The 18,741-nt window shown below is 40.6% G+C and overlaps 1 long non-coding RNA gene across 3 annotated transcripts in view; it reads left to right on the top strand.

Annotated features, from left to right (window-relative positions):
* The window catches only part of LOC147584704 (uncharacterized), a 37,760-nt gene extending 21,835 nt beyond the window's left edge, over window positions 1–15,925 (top strand). For 2 of the 3 annotated variants that reach the window (XR_015252626.1, XR_015252625.1), the window contains 3 exons: window positions 12,671–13,972; window positions 15,163–15,258; window positions 15,755–15,925. This is a non-coding gene — a long non-coding RNA (uncharacterized LOC147584704). The remainder of the gene's footprint in view (window positions 1–12,670; window positions 13,973–15,162; window positions 15,259–15,754) is intronic. The other variant, XR_015252623.1, reaches the window with a different exon arrangement.
* The last annotated feature ends 2,816 nt before the right edge of the window (window positions 15,926–18,741 follow it).

The raw sequence follows: 18,741 nt of genomic DNA, 5'->3' as shown, positions 1-18,741 counted from the left end.
CCTCAAATAAAGAGCAACCATTTGATTTTGTAATGTAAAAACTATTATTGCCCTTAGGAAAAGGATTACTGAACTTTCTGTACCTAGTGTTTATGCCTTTAATAAGCACAGTGTTTCCAAGAGAATTGAATGCCTTTTTGTACTGTGATGTTTTTCTACCACTACATCTGAGTTTTGTACCTTAATGTCTGGGAAAGTTGTTTTTATAAATTCACAGAAACCTGACAAACAGTAGGAATTTGTTCTCTGTCCTGTAGAGATGGGCAAATCCCTAAAGAGCTTGTTGATCTCATGCTAGCTACTTTGCTGTGAGCCAGGTGCCTTTCTTTTCTAAGGGAAAGATTTATACAGGGGAATAAGGTTCATGGGAATTAGCAGACTCAGGTAACTGCAGTGTTAACAGGCAGCACCACATATCGTGGGTTCATCCACTTACCTATGGAAACTCTTACAGGCTCTAACATTTGATTGTGCTTTACAGGTTGCATATAGTATTGCATTTTGATTCCAACTATGGCATCATAAAGGGCAATGACATACAAAGACGTGCTACTCTCCTAAATATTAAAAGCCAAAGCACGAAGAGGAAGAGTTTAAGTGTGGGGCAATGAAGCTGGAGAGAAAAGCAAGAGTCAGATGGCAAAGTGTTTTGTGTGCCAACTTCAAGACTTTAAACTTCATTCTAAGAAACTTCAGGAAGGTAAGGCAAAATCATGGGAGGTTTGCATGTCAGGACGTGAGGTTTTCAGTCATATATTTTAGATATGTCTTTCTTGGGGCTCTACGGAGGTTTGATTTGAATGGCGAAGGCTGGAATCAGGGAGACCAGGTGGGTAGTTGTGGAGAAATTCAAGTAAACAAAGAGGGAGTCTAGAAGTGAGTAAAGATAGAGAGGATAGAGAAATTGGGACAGAGTTGAGTGAGTGAATGAATGAGTGAGGAAAGAGTGGTAATGAAATAAAGGCAGTTGGAAGATATGACTAATTCACTCTTTTGGTTAGACAATTTCTTAACCAATCAATAGATTAAACTGTGTTGAAAGAAAGATTTTTGTAGTTGGTGTCGGCAAGATGGAGTAGGAGATACCAGCCTTCATCCCCCCTCCCTCTCTGCCCCCTAAAGAACAACATTAGGCAGCTATCCACAAAAGAAAGCCTTGGGAGGGCTCAAGAGTCCAACCAAGGACTTAGAGCAACACGATGGCGCCAAAACAAAAAAGGAAAAGAAAAAGAAAAAAGGATAATAACCGCACAGAAAGGATCACTGAGAGATGAGCTTAGCTGAGATATCCGGAGGTGGCTAGGGACCAAGAAGATGGGGTAATCAATATCAGTTGCACAGCACGTACCATAATGGCCCCGGTGGCCTGCTCTGCAGAGGACCCTGGGCAGCCCCGCAACTGAGCCCCCACAGCAGCCAGACTCCCCACAGCTTTCACAGAGGAGAACCTGGTGGTATTTGTTGGCACAGACCCCAGTGGCTTGCTCTTCAAAGGACACTGGCAGTTTTTGGCGCTGAGGTAACCAGCAACCATCACAGTTGAAAATTCCCCAGAGAAGGAGTTGCTGTGGTATGTTCTCTAAAACGAGCCGCTCTTTTACCACTCTGGGACCTGGGCTGCGCCTCAAAACCCTGTGCACACGTTGGATCCTGGAGCCACAGCTGCTGCACAGGCACCCCCGTTTCACGACTCCAGCTCTGTGGCTGCTGTTTGTGCACAGGCACTCCAAACAGTGGCTCAATGTCAGGCATCAGAGTTACCCCTGCCGGAGGCCAGCCAGTGCTCCAGAGCCTGGAGTTGCTGTCACTTCATGTGCACTTGCACTCCAAACCCCAGCTCTGTGGCTGCTCTGTGGATACCCATGCATCAGTTACCAGTGCCACCACCACAGCTATGGTGTCAGTGAGCCAGACCCAGCCCCTACAGGGATTCCCTGAGGCCCTGACATTCACTGTAGGAGAAAAAGAGATCAGTTGGTCTCCAGCAGCTTTCATAACCAAAGACCCCAACCGCCCTAGCTCCTTCTGTGGACACCCACAGTTTTAACATTGAGGACCTTTGCAGTCATTGCCAACACTGACATTAGCTGACAGATCTGCACAGAGGCTACACCACTGGGCCTTTCCCAGAGTGGGAACTGCTACAACCAACCCAGCCAGCATCCTCACACTTACCTGCAGGTGAAGGTCTTTACTTACCAAAACCAATTCATAAAGTTGGAAAGAGGCAACTACTCAAACACATGTACAAACATCATCAAGAAACATGAAAAATCAAGGAAACAAGACATGACCAAATGAACACAATAACTTTTCAGTAACTGACCTCAAAGGAATGAAACCTACAGCTTCCTGGATAAGGAATTCAAAATCATTGTTTGAAGGAAGCTCAACGAGCTGCAAAAGAACACAGATATTTGACACCAAAAGCAAAGGCAACAGAAGCAAAAATAAACAAGTGGGACTATATCAAAGTGAAAAGCTTCTTCACAGAAGAAGAAATAGTCAACAGAAATGAAGAGGGAACCTATGGAATGGGAGAAAATATTTGTAAACTATTAGATAAGGGGTTGGTATCCAACATATATAAGGAACTCCCACAATTCAATAGCTAAAAATCAAATAGTCTGATTTCAAAATGACCCGAGTAGACAATTTTCCGAAAAAGACATATATAATGACCAACAGATACATGAAAAGATATTCAACATCAATAATTGTTAGTAAATGTGAATTAAACCACAATGAGGTATCACCACATACCTGTTAGGATGGCTATTATTAAAAAAACAAGAGATAAGTGTTGGCAAGGATATGGAAACAAGGGAACCCTGGTGCACTGGTGGGAATGTAAATTGGTACATCCACTGTGGAAAATAGTACAGAGGTTCCTCAAAAAATTAAAAATAGAGCCACTATATGATCTAGCAATCCCACTTTTGGGTATATACCCAGCGGAATGATATCTATCTTAAAGAGATATCTGCACTCCCAGGTTCATCACAGCATTATTCACAATAGCCAAGACATGGAAATAACTTAAGTGTCCATTGATGGATGAATGGACAAAGAAAATGTAGTATAAAATGGACTATTTTCTAGCTATAAAAAAGGAAAAAGACCTGCCATTTGGAAATCCATGTTATCATGGATGAACCCGAAGGGCATTATACTAAATGAAATTAGCCAGACATTGAAGGACAAATACCGCATGGTATCACTTATACGTGGAATGCAAAAAGAAAAAAAAATCGAACTCATAGAGTAGAATGGTGGTTGCCCATGGCTGAGGGGTGTGTGTGTGGGGGTGGGGGGTGGGAATGGGGATTTATTTGTAAAGGGTACAGTCTTTCAGTTATGAGTAGGTTTTGAAGATCTAATGTACAGCATGGTGACTGTAGTTAACAATACTGTATTATATACTTGAAATTTGCCAAGAAAGCAGGTTTTCAGCATTTTCGGTGCACACACAAACACACACAAAGGTAACTACATGAGATGATGGATGTGTTAATTAGCTTGATCGTGATAATCACTTCACAATTTATATGTTTACCAAATCATCATGTTGTATGCTTTAAATAAACACAATTGTATTTGTCAATTATACCAATAAAGCTGGAAAAAAGAGAAATATTTTCAGGTAATATTTACTGGGAGTGTTCGGTTTAGTTGACTATAGCCCCTGGACACAGCTTCTTTTTCAGTCACCTTCAAGACACTGCTTTATCATCATTCAGAATTTCTTTGTAGCTGATTCCCCCTCTGAAATAACACATTTTATTGAAACCAATCAAAGGAAAATGAAAAGAGATAAAATACTGCATATTTATTTACTTCTCTGTCTACTGTGATTTCTTTTCACCCCAATAAGTTTTTAATGCTTGTAACAGATTTCATTTCTTCTTACTTTCACATTAGGGAAAAAGGGAGATCTAAATTGAAAGATACAATAATAGTAGTACATTTTTTAGATTATAAAATTTAGAGGATAGCAAATCAGATCTGGTATGCTTGGTGTGGAATTAACATATTATTTGGATGTTTTCCACCTTGTGCCTTCCATAGGAAATATTTAAAGTTTCAAATTTATACTCTCTTGAGCCACAAGATTACAAATGAAGGAGTCATATCATCTGTGAAGACCAGATTGCTGGAGAAAATAGGGGAGATGCTGGTCAAAGGGTACAAAGGTTGAGTTATAAGGAATGAATAAGTTCTTGATATCTAGCAGTCAGCATGGTGGCTATAGTGAATAATACTGTATTGTATACTCAAAATTTGCCGAGAAAGTTGATCGTGATTGTTCTCCCCCACACACACAAAGATGTAACTATGTGAGTTGATAACTAGATATGTTAATTAGCTTGCTTGTGGTAATTATTTCACAATTATTTGCATATCAAAACATCACATCGTATACCTTAAATGTATACAATTTTTATTTGCCTAGTAAACCTCAATAAAGCTGAAAAAAATAAAGAAATATAAACATCATCAAAAGCTAAACTATTTACCATAAATGAGGTGCATAAATGCCTGTCAATAACCCACAAAATAACAGTAAATTTTAAAAAAAGAAAGAACATACATTGCGATGCATATAGTAGGCATTAAGCAAAATTGTATCATCACCCATGTAAGAAACATATGCTGTGAGCAAATTATTGAGTTGGGGTCAAAAAAGTTGAGAAGTGAGTCCAAAAACATATAAGAAACGGTTCTTTCCTTCCAATGTAGTTGATGAGACATATATATCAATATACATTATCTGACAGACTAGAGTGGGATAGCAATACAAGCCAACATTGCAAGACACCAAGCAACTTATGGTTGAAAACCAAAGGGATGATGGTAACAGTAAATGTCCAAGAGGGAAAGAAAGTTATGTGGGTCCAAGTGGTTTAGGATGGGTTCCATAGAGTTGGTATAGATGGAGAGGAAGGGAATACAAAGATAGAGACGTGACAGTTTGTTTTTGTGGAAAGGAGAAATAGAGAATTGCAGTCCAAAAAGTAGGTTGGTGTCCAAGGGTAAAGACAATCTATCTTAGCTATTAAGAGCCACTTCTGAGTCTTGGGTTTGAATCCTAGAACAGTTCTCACCAATTTTCTTTGGGCAAGAAAGCATCTTGCTAATCGCTAGTTTCCTCCTTTATAAGATGTGGCTAATAATGGTTATTCCTTAGAGGTGTGTGTGTGTGTGTGTGTGTGCACATGTACTAACTGACATAATGCATAGATTGCTTGGTAAAGTGCTATTTAGTGAATGGCAAATGAAGGAATGTGAACCATGTGTGTCCATAGGTAACCAGGGATGGGTTTTGATGTGTTCAGTGACATCATGAAAGCTGCCATAAAAAAGCATGTTAGGATAATAATGTAAAAAAATGACTGCGGTAAAAAAGGACTGGGGAGGGGGATGGAGTTACAGGCAAGGACAGTGCTTAGGAAGCTATTACATTAAATCTATCATGAGCAATTAAATATCCAAATTATAATGGCAATAACAGGGATTGAAAACAACAGCAAGAGAGGGTTAGATTTAAAAGCTTTTGCGCAGAAGAAAAATAGGACTTCATGTCTGATTGAAAATGGATTAAGGGACTAAAGGTAAGGGGAAATTTACATAGAGACTTCTGAAAGTTTATGATTCTCTGACTCAGGAAATGGTGATCTTTTTAATAGAAAAGTATGAGGGGGCAGCCAGTTTTCAGAGGGGAAAGGTGGGGCTTGGTTTTTGATACATTGTTTCCCAGTTAGGATGTAAAATAAAATTGCTGAGGTACAGTTAAAGAGGCTCAGAGGGCAGGGCTACCGCTGGGAGAATCTAGAGGAGCAAGAAAGGAATCTGCAAAGAAGGCAGGTGAAAAACCAGCAGGGGTAGAAGGAGAATCCAAGGGATGTAGTAAAAATACACCATAGAGGAGGGAGATGCAGCCTGGTGTGCTGGGTCTGACCTGCAGGTGACACCACAAAGGTGCCTACCAGATGGACTGAGACTGCAGTTATCGATACAGATGCCATCCCTAACTTTTCAATAGGCTGTTTCAGAAACAGTATGGGTTGGGAGTCCAAGGTGAGGTGAGATCAAGGCAGAAAGGGTAGAAGGCGACAGGTGAGAAGTTTGGCCATCAAAAGAAGCAAACTGTAGGCAGCAGGAAAGCAGATAGGCTTTCAAGATGCTTTTGGAAGGTAGAAGAGACAGAACAATTCGATGGGGGAACTTAAACATGAGGAAGAGGGGATCATCTCAGAGAGATGATAGAATGGGAAAAAGGCAAGGAACTGGGATATCCCTACTTATTAGATAGAAGAAAGGAAAAACTGGTGGGTATAGAAATAGGTATTTTGAACTGGGACTTGCATTGGCCTTGGAGAAAAATGAAATTTGAAAAAGAAACTGGGAATTGTCTCCAAATTGAAACTGAAAAAACAGGAGGCCACACAAGGAAAATGAGGGAAGTTCTAAGAAAGAATCATGGTATTTTGGCCATCTTTAGAGTAGTAAAAGAACAACAAACATCACGTCCAATACTGTAGGGTGAGCAAAGGCCTGGCCAACTATATTAACCCGCCGTAAGTCATGAAGATGTCGGCACCTCATCAAAGAATTTTCAGATAAATTAACAAGTACAATGGCAAATTCAAGGTAAAATGGTACTAGGGAACAAGGTTGCTTTCAGTGATGGACTGTCCTACATTGTGAAGGCAGGGAAACTTGGCATTTCCTGATCGGGTGGAGCTGTGAGAGATTAGGAAGAAACAAAGAGAGAAACAAAGCCTAGTAGAGTACAACAGCTCAGAGTGTTTCAATGTCAGTCAACAATCAGTGGCATTGCCCAGAAAGAACATTGAAACAGTGGAAGTGATCCAGAGAGTAAGAAATTGTTATTTTCAAACCAACCAATTAGAAAGTGACATGACAGCCTATAAATAGGCAATATGTCAGCATTGTATCATCAAACATCCTAGGTTGACAACTCAACCAAGCGAACAAAATGTTAGGGTGGGACTGGCCATCGTGAAGAGAATCTGCTGGTCAAGCCAAAATAAATACGATTACATGTGACATTTCAGAATGGCAAGGCTTCAAAAGAATAGCAGATGAAATAACCCTTACTAATAATGAATGAGAAGAGAAAAATAGCCTGGGATGATGAAGAAAGACAAATAAAAGAGAAGGCAGAATTTAGATCAATAGTGGCTTAAGAGCAAGGACTGCATTTCAAGAAAGCTGTCATTTACTCATTCTTTGTGCCTGAAGGTCCAAGTCTGTAACTGGCAATAGGAGATGTTTCTTCTGCCTTAAATGGCAGTGGGGTCCTATGCAATCATTTCCCATTTACAAAGGAATACAGCTGAAATGATGATGATTAAGGTCACGGCTAGCTTTGAAGTTCTGTGATACTTGATGTTGAGGCACACATTTTCGTGAAAGAACCTGGACACGGTTGGATATCAGAGGAACATTGCTTTAGGAATCAGAAGAATCAGAAAGCTTGGATTCCAGTCTCAGATCTGTGTGATTGTGTATCTTATGACACGTCATTTGATTTCTCAGTATCTCAAGTGCCTTGTGTAAAATAACAAAGAGAGGCTAAGTGCTCACTGAGATCTTTATTACATTTTAAAAATCTGTGTTTCTACAAGAGTAGGGAACCACACTATTGACTGCCTAAATAAGGTTGTTCTTTGCCAAATAACATTAGGCTTAGAAACAACTATTTGTGGGTGACAGAGCCTTTCTAGAAAATTAAGACTTCCTATGGAGAAGGGATCTGATGCTAATGCAAAAGCACAGAGATAGCACTAAAGCCATTGGACTGAATAAGGTGACTTCTGGAGTGAGTGGAGATAGAAGGGTCTTCTGAAGATTGAGCCCAGCTTTACAACTTCAAGGTGGGGGAGATCTAGCAAAGGAGATGGGGACCAGTCTGTGAGGGTATAGGAGAACTAAGAACAAATAAAGTCTAGGTGGCCAAGGAGAGAAAGCATGTTATGGAGGAGGCAATGTCGTCAAGTGCTATTGATCAGAGGAAGATGGCGGTTGAGAACTGTCCATTGGACTTGGTGATGTGGGGTCATTAGTGACACTGATAAGAGCGGTTTCATGGAATGGTGGGGAATGAAGGCCTGACTGAAGTAAGTCGAAAGAAGAACAAGAGAGAAGAAAATAGAGCTAACAAGCACAGAACCCTTTCAGTGTGTTTTGCAGGAAAGGGAAGCAACCATTGAAAAAAAGATACAAAGTCAGGAAGTTTTGTTTTGTGGTTCAATGAGAGTTATTCAGTGAGACTGATGCAGTAGAGTAGTAAATTGATGATACAGGAGCCAATAGATAACAACAACAGAAAAAATAACTAAGCAAAGTCATTTCAGATTGTAGTAAGTACTGTGGATATAAATAGGATATGTTAGCCAGGGAAGCATTGGGATCTCACTTTAAATAAAGTGGTTAAAGAAAGCCTTTCTAAGGTGTTTGAGATGAGATCTGAAGATTTTTCTAGTTGCTGTTGAGGGGGAGGCGGGGAAAGAGAGAGAGAGATTGAGAGAGGGAGAGAGATTGAAAGAGAGGGAGAGATTGAAGGAGAGATCGATTGCAGAGGGAATATAAAGTACAGATGACCCACTTCAGCTTGGAATATGTGCAGTGTAGGGAAGGGGGTCAGTATGGCTGAAGAAAAGGGAAAAACAGAAGTGATGCTGAAGAGTGGGCAGGTCCCAGATCTTGTCATTGTTTGTTGATCATGATGGGTTTAGATTTTATTGTAAGCACAAAGAGAGGTCCCTGGAGGATTTTGAACACAAGCATATTTTAATATGATCATTAATAACATTGTTAATAACAATTTTATCATCTTGCATTTTTAAAATACTTTATAAGTGCTGAATCTCTTAAGTGGAAGCTCATGGAGCTCACGTCATTTGAAGGCTTAGCACAGACTTGGGTGCTGAGCTCAGTGGGATGCAGAGCAAAGACTCAAACCCAGTTCTACCACTTGCAAAGCCAGTGATTTTTTTCCATCACTCTGCAGTCCACTATTTTCAGCTTTTGCCCATACTCCCCACACTCAAATCTGTGGCCCTGTCAATACCGCCTCTCGACTGAAACTTCCTATTGTTTTTCCCTTGCTCTTTTCTTTGATTTTTGAACACATCAGGATTAACCCCAGGCATAGAAGATATACTTGAAGAAGCTTGTTTTTTAATGACAACATTATTTTTATTGGTAAACTAAAATATTTGATATTTCAAGCAGAGTAGATTAAGACTTATGTCAGATATATAGGACAGGATTAATAGGGGACAATAGTTTTGATTAAAATCAGTACACTGTGATTGAAACATCCGAATCATATTTTTAACGTCTGTAGCATAGTTCTTCACTTGAATGTATTAAATTCTTAGGTTAGTTTGCCAGGCATTTTGATCATTATTTTTTGGCATAATTCAATGAGCAAAAGGACCCTCTTCAATCTTTGAAACAGAGAAAGGATTTCCAAACTAAAGTCCATATTTTAATCGATGTTTAGTTAAGGAAGGCTTGCTTATCAATCTTTTAGATTTCTGCTTGGAACTAGTTGCATGTGATTTCTTTCGAAGTATAAAAAGCATTTACCATAACATAGAATGTGAAGATAAATATTAGCCAGGTCTTCACATAGTCATAGGGCTGATCTAAGTGAAATCACTCTACGTGGCTCAGGCACAACAAAGGATTTACCTGTAAGGCTACAGTCAGAGTTAAGTGGCTAAAAATGTCCCATTGGTTCAAGTGGCTCCAACCTATTAAGATGTCCCCAAATAGAAGAGCTGAGAAGTCAGGTTGTCACCGTCCCCGCCACGGAAACGGGCCAAGGTAAATCAAACTTCCCTAATATTTTAATCACTTCCAATCAGCTACAGTCACACAGAAACAATATTATTATTATGGCTTTACTCACGGCAGAAAAGTTTAAGTTGTTGAAGATTTAGTGCAAGATATGACCATCTGTACCAAAACATTCAGTTTACATGCAGACTGTTGAACGTTTGTCTTAGTGGGGCCATAAAATAAATGCAGCACAAGATTCCTCTGTAGTGTAATTTTTATCACCTTATGTAGGAATAAAATAGTTTCTTTTGAGTTTAAAGGGCTGACATCAAGAGGCAAGGGGGAAAAAACGCCTCACCCTAAAACTAATTGTTTTGCTTATTAACATAGAAGAATAATGCACAGCTACAACCTTTACTGTACATAGATTACAAAATTAAGGAACTACTTTTACAGTAAGTCAAATTGTTAGATCATATTTTTATACCACTAAATCCTAGTAATATAAAAAATAATCTGTCAGGAAATCTACAAATGATTCAACCGCAAGTTGAGACTTGGAAACAAAAAGAATTGCATAGTACCCACCTGTATCAGCTTAGCTCTAATTATATAGATGGAATTATGTGTTATTTTTTTCGTTCAGTAACCATTTACTCAGTTCAATTCAATAGGTAATAATGGAGAACCTACCACATGCAAAGCCCTGTGTTAGGCACCACTAGAGAGGCACAGATAAGTAAGACACGGTCCCTGTTCTCAAGGAGTTTACAGTCCAGTGGAGGAGATGGATGATAACACAACTAAACCTAACATAGGTCTGGCTGTGACAAATGCTGCAAACGAGAGTATAAAAGAAAGTGCCATTCGTTTTGCCCAGAGGATTCAGGAGGGGTTCACAGAGATGAATGGTGCGTAGAACTTCTCCAGACAGAGAGGGAACAAAGGGCTTTCCAAGTAGAGGAGCGCTATGATGGAAAGTATTTAAGTTTGACTCGAGCATGGAGTCCTGATAGAGAGGGCATGGATAGAGATGGGTCTCTGTGGGAGAGGAAAGATACTGGAACTGAGGTAGAGGCCAGAGCTGAGTGAAGCCTTGATGGAGACAGGAACCAGAGTATACACAGTGGGAATGGAAATGAACCAGGGACCTTGTGGGTCTTGTGATTTTTGTCTCAGCCATGTTCTTTTGTCATGCCTAAATTACCTGCCAGGGATTTTCTGTTCTTTCTTTAAGACTCAGCCCTAAAAACCATATCCAGGTGAAGCCTTCCTCCACCTCCTGGAGGGCATATGTGTCTCCATTCTTGGTACCTCCATAGCATGTGGATCAGACCACGCTTGGAGTTCTTGTAAGCTACATCCATATGAGGAGCAGATTGGAAGGTGGGCTTCATTTTGGATTCACTGTTTGCAAGGGTAGTTTTAGGTGGAGGTGGGCAGTAGGCAGCTAGAATCCCCATCTGTGGCTCAGGAAGAACATAGGGTTTAAGGTAAAGATATGGGAAGAATTTGCATAGAAATGGTCTTAGAATTGGATTAAATTTAGGGGAAAAATAATGACTCAGTTTAGAACACGTTAAGTTTCAGAAGTCTGTAAGACATTCCTGTTTTATTTTTTAAACCCCGTACTAGCTGTGGACTTAAGTCTTTAACTTACACTCCAGATATGTCTGACTAAAAATAAAGTGTGTCATTTGGTGAGGGGCTCAAAGTTTTTATTGGAAAAATTTTAAACATGTTTTAATATAAAACAACATGAACCTTTTCTAAAAAATTCTAAGAGTCAGTATTTTAGTAAGATAATGGAATGCCTAATTGGGGCATATACTACTTAGGAAGCTATGGATTATAGTTATTATTAGAAAGACGTTGCTTATGTGAAAATTGACAATTAGCTTTCAAAAGTAAGTCAATTCATGAGTGAATAGATCCTGCTATGAGATAGACCCAAGTGTGTGTTGAAAGGAGCCGTTGGTCCTCCACCCAATGCCAAATCACTGAGGAATCACTCAGAAAAAGGGCAAATCTATAAGGGCAGATGTTCTGGAAGACATAGTTGGTGTGTCTCTGGGAAAAAAAAAAAAAACGATTGTGAAGTGTCACAAGTTACTCTGACAATTTCAAGGAAAAAAAATTCTTTTGCTGCCGACTATATTGGGGAAGCTCTTCAGAAAGGGTTTTTTTCTAAAGAGAAAAACAAGTTACATCTTTGCTTTTGTCTCTTGCTGTTCCGAGTGTTGATAAGTCTGCAGTTAGGATGGATTTTTCCATGTTGGATTCTAAATAAGAGGAGAAAGGAGGAGAGCTTGGGAGGAAAGGGGATGCATGGAGCAGAACCTGCAAGAGAGGAAGGGGGGATGAAAGAGAGTGAAGAAAGCAATTTGGAAATGAAAACCTCTTGACAAAGTTCAAAAAGGTGGGGCTAGGGTCAGGAACAGAGGGAGGAGGAATGTTCATAGAGGAAGGTGCTAGAGTGATGAGCATAGAGGCAGAAGGCTATTGAGGAAAGAAAACTGAGCATGAATCGATGATGCTATGGGAACGAAAGCAGGGAGAACCCAGGCAGCAACGTCAAGAGACATTACTGTTCGTGCCAATCCGTATTTATGAAAAGCATTAATCTCTAGGGATGATGATGAAGATGGCAAAAAAAAGGACACAGGGAATTTGATTATGAGACTGTCAGAGATCTCTAAGCAGTTTTGAAAATAATGGGACAGGATGAAGATTGGAAGTGGTCAAAGGAAGAGAAGAAATTGGGGTGAGCGAGAGAAGAGAGGGACCAACTGAAAAGAGAGGGATGGGGTGGGAGCAAGTGGTGTGTGTGCTTAGTTTTCTTTTGTTTTAGCAGGGAGGAGATCAGAAACCACTTGATGGAAGGCCATCAAGAGCCTCAGAGGAACCAAGAAGGACCTGAAAACAGAAGAACAGGAAAACCATCTTCAACAAGAGCAAAGAATTGAAAATAGGGAATCTAGTAAAAACGGGTGAGCGATGGCTCTCAAACTTTTTCCACCATGCACACATGATTCAGAATGTTCATATGTTCTGTGCTATCATGGGAGTACATACTTTCTGGCAAATCAGCTGTGATTTCACCTCATTCTCATCCACTCTAGAAAGCCTGTCAAAGTGCAAATGAGAGCGACACTGGATCCCCTCTCATGTGGCCGAGTCTCTAGCATGCATGAGCCAGAAAACAAGAGAAAGGGAAGGTCTAGAGTGTGGATTAAGGGGATAATGTGCTATCAGGGAAATGGACGGGGGGCTTTTGTGTCTCAGCCATTTGAGGTTGAGAGAAAAGGAAGGGGGGAGAGGGGGGGCTTAAGAGAACCTCTCTGATGAAGTTATTCAAAGAACCGAGCCTTGAGCAGTAAAAAACAAAATGTGTTAACGGAGAAACTTGGATGGGGGTGAGAGTGAACACTGGGGAGCTCTGAGAAGATGGAGAGAATACGAGCCAAAAGCCAGGCAGTGCGACAGGGAAGAAATGGTGGGGAGACACAGAATCTGGGAAGGAGTTCTCAGAGCAGAGATGGGAAAGCTGTCGGCTCTGTCGGTGTTTCACTGTTGGGCAGAGAGCAGGCATCGCCCCAAGATCCAGGGGCCGGCCTGGGTGACCCAGGGTCCGCCCAGGTTGCGGGGTGGTCCTTAAAAGCAGTCTTTTTGTTCTTTGGTGATAACAGACTGGTGGGTCAGATATACCAGTTTTTTCCCGTCTGTCCCCTTCTGTCAAATTATGAAAGCTTCATGGGCAATGTGTGTTTTTAAGTTTTAAGCACCACTCAATCAGAGGGGATTTTCCACAAGGACTTACAAAAATGCAGATTACACTGTAAAAATGCTTTTCAGCCAATAAAAGTCCTGTTTTACTGAGCAAATTTCTTTATGATGTTTAACTTTGGTTCAGGTTCTGATTCCGAGAAATGAAATTTGGTGGAGTGAAAAGGAAAAACAACGTGGAAAGAAGAAAACCCCAAGATAGCCATTTAAAACCCCACAATCAGACCTTGTTTATGTGATATGGACTCAGAGCTTTCTCTTCAAAAATGCATGCGATTAAGAAAATACTTTGAGAACCTAATAATAGGTCCTTGAAACCTGAGATCCACCTCTCATCTTTCTAACTCTTGGGAACGCAGTTAATAAGAATGTATGTTTTTAATACACCGATTCTTAGCAACAAAGTAGTTCTTTAATTAGTACAAAACTCGAATAATGCATTGCCTATTATCGTGTACTGCACGTAACATTTGGTAACTTGTACTGGCAGATTCGTTTACATATGTCACCACTGTACCTGTAATTTAGCTTAATGCCAGGTCAGTGTGCCAAGTGTGTGTGTCTGTTTTTAAAGCTTTCCCCAACAGTCGTTTCATGGGCCTTCACAGTAGTAACTGAAACAGTGTCTGTATTAGGAAATCGTAATCAGTCAAAATGACTGTCTCTTGCAGGGATCCACTATAGTCTTCACTCGCACGAGGGCAATGAGTGGCTCACTTTTTAGAGAATTACTTAATATTATCTTAAAAAATGGGAAATACCGGCCGAAGGTGTAGTCAGTACGGTCAGTCTGTAATTTTGCCGAGGGAGATGCTTGGTGTCTTTTAAGTGAATTAAGTCAAAATCAAAGCGTGGGACTTGAAATATACTTGAGACCTGGTCGGATGGTTAAGGCACAGGACAGACCAGATGTAGTGATCTGACGAATCCTTTTTGGTGTAAGTCGTTCTAATTTCTCACATCACCACATGCGGTTTTCTGGTGTCGGGAATCACTTCTTGACAGAGAAATCAAGCTTCTCCCACGTGACCAATTTGCCCCAAAGGAGGATGCCTGAAAGAGAATGCCTGCCAGTCCCTTTCTGTCCCGATCTCTGTCACAGTGGTCTCTACAGGTGTTGCGGCTGGAAGCGTCAGAAGAGAAAGGACTCCAAAAAACATGAGGAAACCTCAACTCGCAACTATTTGAAAGTACCCTCCTCTCTCTTGAACCATCAGTAGGAAGTGTGTGGTTTATTCCCTCACTCCACACCGGATTTAAATGGGCAGATAGCAGCAGGATTTTAAAAGTTTTTCATCATGACTTAAGTCTCTAAGATTTAGAGTATTTTGTTTGTCTGACTGTCTCACCAGTACAAACCTTCGCCATCAATATTAGAATGGAGAATTCCTTCCTTTGGAATTCACAAGCATAACATACATAATCCTTTATCTCTGGCAAAGCTATTAGCTTCTTGGCCTTTGGCTGGTAGATGTATACAGTATCTATAGTTATTGCATGCGAGTGTTCTCAACTGACTTGCAAACCCTTTGATCAAACCAGCTAAACTTGATTTTCCAGATTATTCAAGAGACAAGGCACACATCTATCAGCTTTACAAGTCCTGGCAAGCAATCAAGACCCCATGCTCCCCCACTCCCTTCAACAGAATCAAAGGTAAACAGGGAGCCAGCTCTCATTTAAATATGTAGCATCGAGATCTTGCCTCCACTTTCACAGTTGTAGCAGCAGAAGAAAAACAACAGTCGAAGTAAGAAAAAGGTTTCCTTGGCAAGGATGCCAAACTAAATAATGACACCCAAAGCAAAAACATGCTTCACTGAAACTAAACTTCAGTCAATTCAGCCTGCTTAAAACAAAGCTTTTTTTGTGATTTCAAAAGTGAACATTGTACTTTGCTCTGGCAGCCATTTCTGTGTTTTTGAATGATCCGATTATGCATAAATCCCCGGCCTACAGGTCTTTCAGCACCTCTATCCCGAGAGTGATTTGAAAACATGACTGAGAATTTCTATATACAGTGCCTGCCCTTTTCTTCCTAACCTTTTGAAATATACACTTTGACTCCACTGTTTTGACATACATTGTCATTGTGTGTTTTCTCTCTCTCTCCCTTTCTCTCTCTCTTTTATTGCTTTGGAAATATTTATAGGACATCAGGGTCTCTGCTTCCTGTTCCCTCGAAGCTCATGTTCTTCATCACCCTGCCATCCACGTCTTGCTACGGTGCTACAGACTTCACTGGGACAGATTTGAAGTAGCCATATGCGTCCGCCTTTGTGATTTGTCCAGTTTGTAGTAAAGAGACAGCAAACAAAAATCAGTTTTGTCGTTGTTGTTGTTCTTAAATAATTAAAGCTGTGATGTTAAGGCCTTTATTTGAACAATGGCATGTGTGCTTGGCTGGTGAGTAGCCGACGGACTAACAGCATAAAATGGTTGGTACCCGTTGGAGAACACATGGCCACATCGTGGCTTGGAAGGGGTTAAAGAAGCAGAGGAACACTTACCGGGCTCCACGTTTCTTTGGAAAGGCTCCGAACTAGCAATGCTGGCACGATCTGCTCTGCTTACACCGTAAATAAAGTCCCAGAGTAATGGTCACTTGACTTCCTTCCCCCTAAAAACTGGAGACATCTCCCCATGGTTTTGGCTAAATTCCTAAATGCACCATCGTATTGTGTCTCGGGAGTTCCCGCTGATGTCAACAGGATACATTCCTTACCTCACTCTAGGACACCATCTGGCAGCTCTCTATTAATGCTTGTTTGGCAGAACGAGTTGATTGAGGGTTGCCTTCCTCACTGGGACCTTGAAGGTGTGAATGACAAGCATGGTGAAGCCAGAAATGATGCTTTGAACCGGGGCAGATGCTCATCGGGGTGGGGAGGGGGGGGGGAGGGCTGCTGTAGAAACTGCAAGGCTAATTCTCCATAAGTTGCCCCAATGCCCCAGTATAGTCATAAACTGATCTCTCAAAGCCAACTCTGGGATAGGGTAAGTCCACGAACCATCATGCGACTTCCCTGAAAAGTTCTTGTTGCTAAGACCCACTTTTAAGAAGAATAGATAACTATATTTAGAAAACTCTGTGGATGTCTATCGTGTGTGTATGTGTGTGTAAAACTGCACTCTCCTGGTTTTTCCTCCTACCCTTGTGACAACTTGTTCTCAATCTCTTTTGCTCTTTCTTCTCATTCTAGATGTTCTAGTGAGATAACATTATCTACTGGTAGAGTTTCAATTGCTTACTATATAATAAGTACTCACAAATGCAATCTCAAGGCAACACTGCTCATTAGGGTTTGGAGTCACATATCCGACTAATTACTAGACAGCTGCTCTTCAATGTCCTGTTGACCCCCTTCTATCCTGTGACCTGTGACCTGCATCTCAGTGAATAATATCATCTTTACCACATTTGTTCAAGCCATAAACCTGAGAATCCTTCCGATTCTTCCTCTTCCCTTACTTCCCACATCTAATCAAACCAGGCCCTATCGACTCTTCCTCTCCAAAATCTCTTAGATCTACCCATTTCACTCCACCTTCTCTGGCACATGCAGTCCATGACTCTGCACCATTTCCTGCCTGGCTTATTAGCTGGGCTCTTTGCCTTCAGCCCCGGAAACTGACCTCTCTAAACTATAACTCAAATCTGCCAGTCTTAAAACCTGCCTTAAAGCCATCAATGGCTCCCTCTTGCTCTTAGCATAAAAGCTAAACCTTCTAACGTAGTTTACAAAGTCCGTACATCCTTGAACTCTGATTCCCTCATGGCCTTAACTCTTTACCCTTCACCTCTTAATGCCACACTTCAGATGCCACACTTCAGATTTACTTCTCCATCTTCCCTCATTCTGATTGTTGCCTTTTACCTGGTTATCTTAACTCCTCACATGTGGATGATGCACTGAACTTCAAGTCTTGTTTCTATGAGGCTGTGCTTAGGAATCCTTCTCTAATGTTTCAGCTCCAAGTTATAGCACTCCCTATTGCCCCTCTATACTCCAGCACATCATACATTTATCTCTGTGCATGATGGTCTCTTTAGGAGTTTCTATTTTTCACCCTTCCCCCACCAGGAGGACAATGACTTGCCAAATGTCCAATATGTACTATGTAGTTAATAAATATTTCGATAAAAAAAGAACAAATGAATTCATCAAAACAGGAGCCATCAATACGAACAAGCTCCAACTCATCGGGTGAGGCAAATATGTCTCTTTCATTCTTTTTTTTTTTTTTTTTAAATTTTATTTATTTATTTTTTTCAACGTTTATTTATTTTGGGGACAGAGAGAGACAGAGCATGAACGGGGGAGGGGCAGAGAGAGAAGGAGACACAGAATCGGAAACAGGCTCCAAGCTCTGAGCCATCAGCCCAGAGCCCGACGCGGGGCTCGAACTCACGGACCGCAAGATCGTGACCTGAGCTGAAGTCGGACGCCCAACCAACCGACTGAGCCACCCAGGCGCCCCTGTCTCTTTCATTCTTAAATCCAGTGCTAGTAGAATCAAATTTAATTGAACAGAAAGAAAGTGAGGGAAATGGTAGGTCTTTCAGGATTCTTAGAGATCATCCTCCTTTGATGGGTGAAATAACAAAGTCCCAGAGAGTGTAAGTTATTTCATTATCATATCAGAGGATGACTCCTTTTACTCCTGAGCCAGTATCCTATTTTTTCAGGCATTAACATTTCCGCTGCTTTGAGATATATGAAATGGTAACCCACTTTTTGAGTTTGCTTGTTTTAATGTTTCTTTTCTGGCTATTACTAAGTTGAACATAGTTCTGATATTTATTGGCCAAGGTAGGTTTCTCTTTATTCAGCTGCCTGTTTGTATCATTTGTTCATTTCATATTAGATCATTTTTTTCTTATACATTTTTAGGAATTCTTTATACATTCTGCATACTAATTCTTAGCCATTTGACTTGCAAATATCCAGTAAATTTGAAGATATATACAATCTGTGACCGGTAGTTCCATGCTTAGGCAAATACTTTTGAGAGAGTCTCTCGCACATGGCCAAAGAAACATTTAAGAAGATTGTTCTTGTGGTGCTAAAGGCACAAAATTGGAAATAGCCTAAATGTATATTCCGTAAATGAATAAATCACCAATTTATGGTATAC

Source organism: Puma concolor, chromosome A1 (assembly GCF_028749965.1).
Source record: "Puma concolor isolate L17-30 chromosome A1, mPumCon1.1.hap2, whole genome shotgun sequence".
Classification (NCBI taxonomy): domain Eukaryota; kingdom Metazoa; phylum Chordata; class Mammalia; order Carnivora; family Felidae; genus Puma; species Puma concolor.
This window is presented reverse-complemented; position numbering and strand designations above follow the sequence as displayed.